This window comes from Vigna radiata, chromosome 1 (assembly GCF_000741045.1).
Source record: "Vigna radiata var. radiata cultivar VC1973A chromosome 1, Vradiata_ver6, whole genome shotgun sequence".
NCBI classification, from domain to species: Eukaryota; Viridiplantae; Streptophyta; class Magnoliopsida; order Fabales; family Fabaceae; genus Vigna; species Vigna radiata.
Window position 1 is genome coordinate 15795262 of NC_028351.1, and position 10094 is coordinate 15805355.

General features: G+C 34.7%; 1 pseudogene; it reads right to left on the minus strand.

Annotated features, from left to right (window-relative positions):
• LOC106758112 overlaps positions 1-9332 on the minus strand; it is a 12859-nt pseudogene extending 3527 nt beyond the window's left edge.
• Between the last annotated feature and the right edge of the window lie 762 nt (positions 9333-10094).

Genomic DNA, 10094 nt, shown 5'->3' on the forward strand with positions numbered 1-10094 from the left:
ATATATATATATATATATATATATATATTTCATCACATTCAGAAATCCTGCAAATCCTTTACGTTAGTCCATGCAACTGTGTCTCAAAGTTCAAAACAAAAACCTCTAAAGAAGTTTATATAAAATAGAAAACCATACAGCAGGCTTGGCTCTTATGCGGGTAAGAGGAAAGAGTCGAGTTCCAGCATTTCCACCCAATATGATGGCAGCTACACTTTCAAGGTTTGCATTTGGACTCTAAAAAGTTGATTGTTCCAATGCTTAAGGGAAAAATCAAACCCAACGTTAGTATTTAGCATCCAAAAGAACCAACAAACCAAGCAACAACACATATTCCACATCTGACAAGGACATCAAAAATAGAATACCAAAATAACCCAAAACTATACTTTCCCTTACTCTATAATCCTCTAAAACAGATTAAACGAATAACTCAAAATCAATATCAAAATAAATGTTGTAATCGTAAAGGAACAGGACAAAATCGAAAAGTAATAGTAAAATTCATGTATTACAACAAAATTTGAAAGTATCAATGCTGGAAATTGAATAAAGCAAGAAAAAATGTAAACTAAAACTGAAATTGGAAATACAAGATACCAGAGTTTCTTAGAGAGCCAATGTTTGTTACCCAATGGAAAATCCAAGAACTCGAGTGCATTTATATAGGGAAAGTCAAAACCGAAAAATAAAGAAAAGGGGGAAAGGGGAAAGAATCAGTTACAACTTGAAGTTTCTCGAATCATCCCCAACAAACTCTGACCCGCTCTACTTCTTTAATCAATTCAGCTCAACATTGCCTTGATTCCGATTTTCTTCCGATCAGCTTAGGTCGGCTTCCTCTTTTGGTTTGCTTCATCGGACCGATCATCCTCCTGGGCCATCTCCCTTTTGGGTCGTAGCGCCTTTCTTCAGCTTCCAATCTAACCCAAGGAACTCGCTTCTGCTTCACTACATCGTTGCTTCTCTTCTTCTGTGCTTGACAAACCCTAGGTTGAGGGGTTAAGAGAATTGGGGAAAAGAAGCCTTCTCTTGCACAAATGAATATGCTCGAGCCTTACCCCCAAAGGCAGCAGCTTACTCAAGCCAAAACGACAGTGTTCTAATAAAGGTGTTGCTCCCTTCACCACCACTCCTTGCTCCCTCCACCTCCCCCTTCCTCTTTTATCCCTCACTCCATCTCTTTATTCTTATTTTATCCTTCGGTAAAATTTGATTTTAAGTGTTAATATTTTATAATTTCTACCCACTCAAATCCTCTAGCAACGACACACAACTCTTCTTCCTCTTTTACGTTTTACTTTGTGCTCTGTTTCATTGTGCGAATTGTTTCTCCTCTCTTTCTTTCGTTGTGGTGTGAGAGTGTGGTGAGTGAGAGGTTGCAGTTAATGGTGGAAGGAATTGTTCCAGCAGTGTCAGAGTTCACTCTCGGTGATGCTTGAAGGTGCAAAGAGGTGAAGGTGCACTATGTGGAGGCATGTAATCAACCCTAAATTAACATGGAAACCTTAAACGGATATGAACATCCGTCAACGGATGTCAACATCCATTTAAGGTGAAACAGATATCAACATCCGTTTTTAATTCTAAAACCTCCTGATAACACCTTTTCATGTTGTCACCATCACCATCAACATCCACTTTTTTCTAGGCCTTAACATGGTCTCCAAACTCATTCAAGTAAAATGGTATCTTTGAGAAATGTACAGCAAAAGTTATTATGTTAATATAAGGAAAAGAAAATTCTTTAACTGGATTCTTCACTTCCCTCCCATGAACATTGAATTACATTTTGCAAATGGAAATATAATGTACATAATGGTCTACTAGCGTTAGACTTGAAAAGATATCCTACCTGCTAAAGAGAAAAAGTATCCTTATTTCATAATGAGATCATCTCTTCAATTTTCAGAATGAATCACATAAAGAATATCAAGGTTCATTGGTTAGTGATCATGCATATACCAATAATAGAAATGGACTAGCTAGTCTATTATTGTTATTATTTGAATATAGAATATTTTACCAGATGCAACAATTCTACAGGTTAAGTATATCATTCTTAGACGAACTTACACCTGTTTAATCAAGCATTTCAAAAACCACATTTTGGAACAAATGAGAACCATATATCCATAAGCAAAAGTCTCCTAATTTATTCAAGGTAATATGTTCTAAATAATAAAAGTCTCCTAATTTATTGAAGGTAATATGTTCTAAATCATAATAGTACAACCATCTAGCTCCAATGGAAGAGGTCTACTCGTTTTGTCAGTGTAATTTACCGTCTGTACGTAGTGAAAATGGTGAGTGAATATGAATAAAAATTTAGGATTTCAGTAATAAATAGGGTTAAAAAGTAAAAAAGGTTAATTTTGTAATTAAAAAAATATTGAAAGTTGGAGAAGTGGAAGGAGCAACACCCTTCTAATAATTGAAGATGGTCCAAAATGTGCGTTTCACTTAAACCCAATTCCATGTGCAGCGGCCCAAATTCCTCCAGTCAACTTCATTTCTGCTGTTAGCCTTCCAGCTCATTTGACCAATAATAGCTCTTCTTAATTTGGCCCAAACAACATCAACTCCTTTGCTTTTTGTTGACCAAATTCTTGGCCCCTTTGACCAGGGACTTTTCTACGAAAAGAGAAGAAATAAAGAGTTAAACAGCAAAAAGAAAAGAATAAAATCCTATGATAGCAAAAGAAATTTTTTTATTTATTTTCTGAATATTTATCTGAAAGAGGAAAAAGACTTATTTATTAAAAAACTATTTATTTAATTAAAAAGGAGAAATTAACACTATTTCTATCAAAAACCTATTTTTACCCTAATTACTCTAAACTATCTTAATTCTATAAAATTAAAAACTAAAGTAACCTAAAAGAAAAAAATTAACATAGAAAAATGGGGAAAAATAGAGAGTTATCATTCACCAAGTCTCTCAAAAAATGAATCCTTATATCAATGTGTTTGCTTTTCCCATGAAACTCTAGATTCTTGGATACTTTTATGGTTGAATTGTTATCACACAAAATTAATGTACTGTTCTGCTCCTTAAGGCTAAGCTTCTCCAATATCCTTTTAATCCAAACACATTGACAAGCACAAGAGGCAATTGTTATATACTCAACCTAGTAGACAATGTTACTGTAGGTTGTTTCTTAGAGGACCATGAAACTGCTCCAAAGCCAAGTAAAAACACAGATCTAGAGGTGTTTCTACGATCATCCAAGTCTCCAGCAAAGTCACTGTCAGAATAAGCCACAACATTTGTGCTGCCACCTTTCTTGTAGAAAATGCCCAGTTCGGTGGTATCTTTTAAGTACCTTAATATTCGTTTTTTTTCCACCCAATGTGATTCAGTTGGACAAGACATGAATCTGATAATTAAACTTATTGCATACATAATATTTGGACGAGTTGTAATCAAGTACATTAGACTGCCAACTACTTGCTTAAACATGGTTGAATCAATTTTAGTCCTTACAACATCCTTTAACAGTTTTGTACTTGGGACAATAAGATTTTTTTACTGCATTGTTATTCTCCATGCCAAACCTTGTTAGTATCTCATGAGTATATTTTCTTTGACAAATAAAAATTCCATTTGAATTTTGAACAACCTCTATTCCAAGAAAATACTTCATTCTTTCTAAATCAAACATGTCAAACTCTAACATCATTGACCTTTTAAATTCATCACACATGCTTCAATCTTTTCTAGTATATATCAAATCATCAACATAAAGGCTTACAATTAAACTTTTACCTCCCTCCTTTGATTTTGTAAATAGGGTATGTTCACAGTAGCACCTTTCAAAGCCTTTACGAGAAAAATATTTCTCTATCTTGTTGTACCATGCTCTTGGGGCCTATTTAAGGCCATACAATGCCTTTCTTGATTTGTAAACTTTTTCTTCTTCCATTTTCTTGACAAAACTAGTAGATTGTTGTACATAAATATCTTCCTTGAGTTCACCATGAAGGAAGACATTTTTCACATCTAATTGAAAAATTGTCCAACTATAATGAGTTGTTAATGCAAGTATGATGTGAATGGCGTCAAGCCGAGAAACCAAGGAAAACACCTCTGTGTAATCAACTCCATATTCTTGAGCATATCCTTTCGTCATTAATCTTGCTTTAAATTTGTCTATTTCACCACTTAACTCCAATGGGCTTCACTCCACTTGCGGCATCAACTAACTCCCAAGTCTTATTTTTCTCTATTGATTGCATCTCTTCAATCATTGCATTCCTCCATTTCTTATTTTTTTTCAACTTCTTCAAATGACAGGGGATCTTTTTCGATTACCATCTCTATTCGTATGCTTTGGGGTTAAGTGGTAGCATAGCAAATGTTTTAGGATGTTGAGCGGCATTGAGGTTTCGTTGAGCATAACTTTTTTGTGAAAAGAATGACGTTAAGCACCACCTTTTATGAGAGGTTTAATGTTGAGCATCTAGCTTGTCGTTAAGCGTCGCCTTCTGTGAAAAGTCTAGTATAAATGTTTAAGTTTTTGTTATTCCATGGCTATTTAAAATGAATTTACAATGTACTTGATACATGCTTAAGTGTGTATGATGTTTATTCATATATGAAAATGTGATGATAATAAGTATGGTATATGTGTTAGTGTAATTCCATGGATCTCGTGGAGAGATTATGGTGGTGTTTCATTAATGTATGTATTGATATATAGATTCGGTATTAGGAGTTATCGTGGCGCTCTAATAATCATTCAATCTCAAGTATAAAAGGGTGAGGTATGTAAAGAGAGGTGTAAGAGGTCTTAGTTTAGGGACTTTACTTTGGTCAAAGATGGTTGACAGACTAACCTTGTGTGTGATAGATTGGATGGGCAAGCTATTCCACTACCACAATTGCATAACTCACCAAAGTCTAATATTAATACATGTATCTGGATGGTTGAGTCTAGTATGAGTATTGGTATGAGCTAAGATTGTTGTTATGAATTATTACATGTGTTAATATCTCTAAAGTGTTGTATTATTGTTTTTTTGCACATAAACTTACCCTTTTTTTGTGTTTATGTGTTCTTACTTGCAATGATCATTGTAACGGTGTGGGCAGATGATGAGGTAGTAGTTGATCCAGTTCAGGGGGATGGCAATGATGTAGTATAGGTTTAGGATAATTAGGCTATATATATGTTTTTCTTTTTAAAAAACCTTATTATGTTTTTTACATAGTGTAATATTATCCTTAGTTGTATATAACATGTGTATATGTATATTTTTGGTATTATAGTTATATTTGAAATAATTATAATAGCACAATGTATGTATGTATTTGTGAATTATATGTTCTTAAATATTGGATGTGTGATGTTTTTTAGTAGTTGTATAGTATTAAAATGATATGTGATAATTTAAATCTTTTAACCTACATTCTTTATTGTATGTGATCATAACTTTGTGACTAAATATTTGTTTTCTTCTAATAATTTTATTAATTTTTTTATTACTTTTAAACATTTTTACCGTAAAGAAAAAAAGTGAAATTTTAAAATTGACAGTGATTTAAAAACAGTAAGATTTGATTATTTTAATATTAAAAAAATTTGATATAAATAATTTTATTATAAATAAGATTCATAATTTTAAAACACATTTTCCTTATACAAATAATTTTTTAGAGTTTTCTAACTTATCTATTTTCTTTCACATTCTTTCTATCTCTTTCATATTATTTCCATCCGATTCAAGATTTAAGACTATAAAAATAATAATCAACTTTAATTTAGATTGCAGGTAAGTTAAGTTTTAATCTTTTTATTGATCTATCTCTATTTTATGTTGCATATGAGTACTCTTTTAGTTATCTTAAACTCTATTTAAAATAATTAGTTAGACTTTTGTATGATATTAGTTATCAATTAAATTAATATAAACCATCATTGTAAAAAGGGGAAGAAAAGTGTGTAAAGAGACATTTACTAACACTTTTTTTGGTTAGAAATGTGGAAAGTGAATGATTATTAATTTGAAGTGATTAAAAAAATGAATGAAAAGTAGATAAAAAAAATAATGATTAGTTTAAAGTGATTAAGAAGTAAATGAAAAGTACGGGATTTTGTTTGATAGAAAAGAGATTTGAGCAATAAGTTTATTAAGATATTTAATAGATTTAATTGAATGAATAAATGTTAGTAAATTCATTTTCAATGTAATATAAAAACTGACTTTAAATATATATTTTTAAATATAAATATTTTTTCATTAAAAGGTATTAATTGATAAAAAAAAAAAATACACTTAAATTAACAAACCTCTTGCTTCATGCATTATCATAACCTTCCAAATCTTGCTATCCAAAAAATGTTGGGTTTTAGGAAGAAGAGCAATTATGAGTCATTTTTGTGATGACCATGACCTGTTTGAAAATACGCGTCAACCCTTTAATCTAAAGTTTGTGTTAGCATCTAGTACATTCTTGGTTAACAGTGACAATAAGAAGATTTTTCATCTTCTTCTCCTCTTTTAATCCCCTGCCACAATTAATGAAAATCATAACATGAGAATATGAACACTTTTTTTATACAAGTTAATTTGATTTTTCCAACATGATTTTGACAAAATGAATAGTAATGAGAAATTACATTCTCGGGGTTCAACACTGTTTGAGGAATATTCTGCAACTTCATAAGTCCTCTTCTTGATGATTTGATTTCAATATGTGTAGAGAAAAGTGCTGAAACTGGACGATGATCAGAGAACTTGCTTTCACTCCTGAAATAGTTAAGTTGCTCCACTCCTTTGCCATACCATAGAATTCTGTCACACCTACACCTATATAATTAATCTCTCACCACTTGTTTGATGCAGACAACTTCTCTTAACAGTAACTTTAGTTTGCTTATTTTCATCAACATAATCTTTCGTGGACTGACATAAAAGGATTGTATTTTATGAAATGTGACATTCATGGTGATAAAGACGCGACGACTCTGAGGATGATAATATTTGTGTCAACACCAAATTTCGTCCGGGTAATTAAATAGTAAAACTTGTTTTTATTTTCATCCTACTTTTATTTTAATTTTTTATTTTATTTTAGTTTCATTATTTTTACCTTTTATTTAGTATTTGTTTAGTTATTTTGCTTTTATTATTTAATTTGATTTTCCATAAAAAAAAAAGAAAAAAAAAGAAGAAAAAGAAAAAAAGAAGAAAAAGAAAAAAATAGAAATAAAAGAAATAAAAAAAAAAAAGGAAGCACATCCCATGAGATAATTAATTTTGGAGATTTGTATGTCCAGGAGTTAATTTGAAAGTTGGTTTTCTTTTTTTTGGCTGGAAGGGGTATAGAGTTTTCTCACAAAGGTTCACTCAGTGGTTTCCGAAGCTCCTAACCTTCATCACGTTTCCTATCATCACGTTTCCTATCATCCTGATATCAACACATCATCTTCATGATCACCCTTCTTAATTCATCACATACAACTCACACACCCATGATTACCCCAACAAACATTCCCTCTCTGTAATCACTCAATTCCACTACTCACAACAGAAAAATCGTTTTGAATTTTGGTCCACCATCACACACCCGACACTTCCTTTGGGGCTGACCACTACCTCATCATCCCAAGGAACCACATTCCCATCCTCACCGAATAGTGGAGGGAGAACAGAGCCATTAGTTCTCACACTACCCTGATTTCACCTGTTCCCATATACACCATTCTGAACCAACAAAAACGAGATGACTACCCTCCATGACTTCAACCCGTGATTCACCCAACTGGATTGATTCCTTCAACCATCAGATATAGTCACACAACCTTTTCCTCTTAATCACTCACCACCGCATAATCTCTCCCCATTCGCTCATCATTTTTGGCACCAATTCGATATTCTAAACTCCATTGCCGTGACCCTCGCCACGTTCACCACCGACAACCCATAACCTTCATCTTCCTCTTCCATTATCACCTGCAAATCCAACACACAACCACAATCATTCTCCATTCACCTACAACACCTAACCATTATCTCATCATCACCTCCAGAAAACCATCAAAAAACAGCAATCATTAGACACACACAAGGCCTCAAAACACAATACAGAACTTCTCTCCTTATCGATAACTGAAAACAGAGCCATCACATACTCCATCCTTTTGATTCAACGTCTACACCACGCTCTTCATCCTCCCCAGAGTTTCTTCTCACCTACCTTTCTCCCATTCAATTTCAATTTCATCTTCCAGTTAGCAAAAAAAAAAAACCAAAACAAAGAATACAAAATCATCATCACAATTCATAATTCTTCATCAAACCAAAATCGGTCTCAAGTCTCCTTCATCATTCACTCTCTCTGCCAGCTTTCCAGCACCCCAAATCGGAAAATAGATATCAGAGGAAGAAGGGAGAACTTGGTTCGGTGGCTACGACGTGAGGGTGGAAGGGAAAGTTCGACGCAGAGCGTCGACCCTAGCCTGATGTCAGCAGCACCATTACGGAGCCCTAGTGGTGACCAGCGTCGTCGCCGGCGGTTCTGGTGGGGAACGCCATCGCGACCTAGGGTGGTGAGTCTCCCTCACGCGAAGCGAAGAACGCGAAGGAGATCTTGGTGCGGCAACTGGTACGGTCTGTGGCGATGGGCGACGCTGGCGGCGGGCTCGATGGAGAATGGTGACCCTTGTGGTGGCTGGAAATGGGAGTGCGACGCCAGAATCAAGGTTGCTTCCCTCTCGCGCGAGAAAAAAAAAAAGGGGAACCCTCACGGTGGCCGGCGATGACCCCAGCAATAGGTGGCGTCGGCGGCAAAGATTTGAATGACAGCTTGTGGCGGTCTGTATGGTGGTGGCCGGTCGAGTGGAGGTTGAGGCTTGGTCGTGGCAGAGGACATGGCTCTGGCTTTCTTCCGTTCAGAGGAGGCAACCATGCGTCTAGAGGCATGAATTGCACAAATGAGGAATTTTGGAGAACCCCTAATGAGTTTCTCTTAGGGTTAAGGGGTTTGGGCCTGGGCCGCGTTTGCCTTTTCTTCCTGTCACCAAGCAATGCCATTTACACCCTCTCAGTTGAAGCCCATTATCTTTCTGCAAACAAGGACGATTGGGCCTGGATAGGCTACTTCGGGCTGCACCTCCGCTTTCAGCCTTGCACTTCCAATCCGTTTCTGCAAAAAAAAAGAGGGGTTTGGGCCTGGCCATTGGGCTGCGGTTTCTGTGCTTGTCACCGTGCAACTCTATTTGCACCACCCTTCCCTTTCTGCAAACAATAAAAAAGGCTTTGGGCCTGGTCAGCAAAATATTCAGTGGAATCCCAACATTCACAGCTGCACCCCTACCTTTGGTCATGGGCCAATGAGTTTCATATTGCACTCCTGGTTTTGTCTTCTGCACTCCCTTTTTCTTATTGGGCCTATTAGACTGTATTGTTTTTTTTTTATTATTGTCTTTGTTTTTATTTTTTTTATCTTTAGAATTTGTTTTATTATTATTTGATTGTTAAAAATAAAAATATAAAAAAAAATCATAAAAAATCAAAATTTCAAATAAAAATATTTTGAAAAGATTTAAGCACACGTGCGACCGTTCGCGTAGGCCTTGTGCTAAAAATCTTTTCCTTTTCTATTACCAAAATTAAAATCAATAAAAATATTTTGGAAAGGTTTAAGCACACATGTGACCGCTCGCGTAGGCCTTGTGCTAAAAAATCTTTTCCTTTTATTTTATAAAATTCAAAAACAAATGAAAATATTTTGAAAAGGTTTAAGCACACGTGCGACCGCTCGCGTAGGCCTTGTGCTAAAAACCTTTTCTCTTTTTATATAAAAATACAAAAAATATAAAATCTTCAAAAACTAAAAACATCTTCAAAGAATCAATATTTCTGAAAGAACTACGTAACCCTGATTTCTCATTTTGAATGAGAATACGTAGGAGCAAGGTCAATCCTTGTCGGGCCCAAAAACAAAAAAAATATATTTTTGTTTCTTTATATTGTTATCTTTGGGATAGTTAAACATTTTGCAAACCACATTTTTATTCGCGCATTTAATTAAAGGTACTGCCTTAGGGCAGACGTTGTGGAGTGCTAACACCTTCCCCACACGTAAC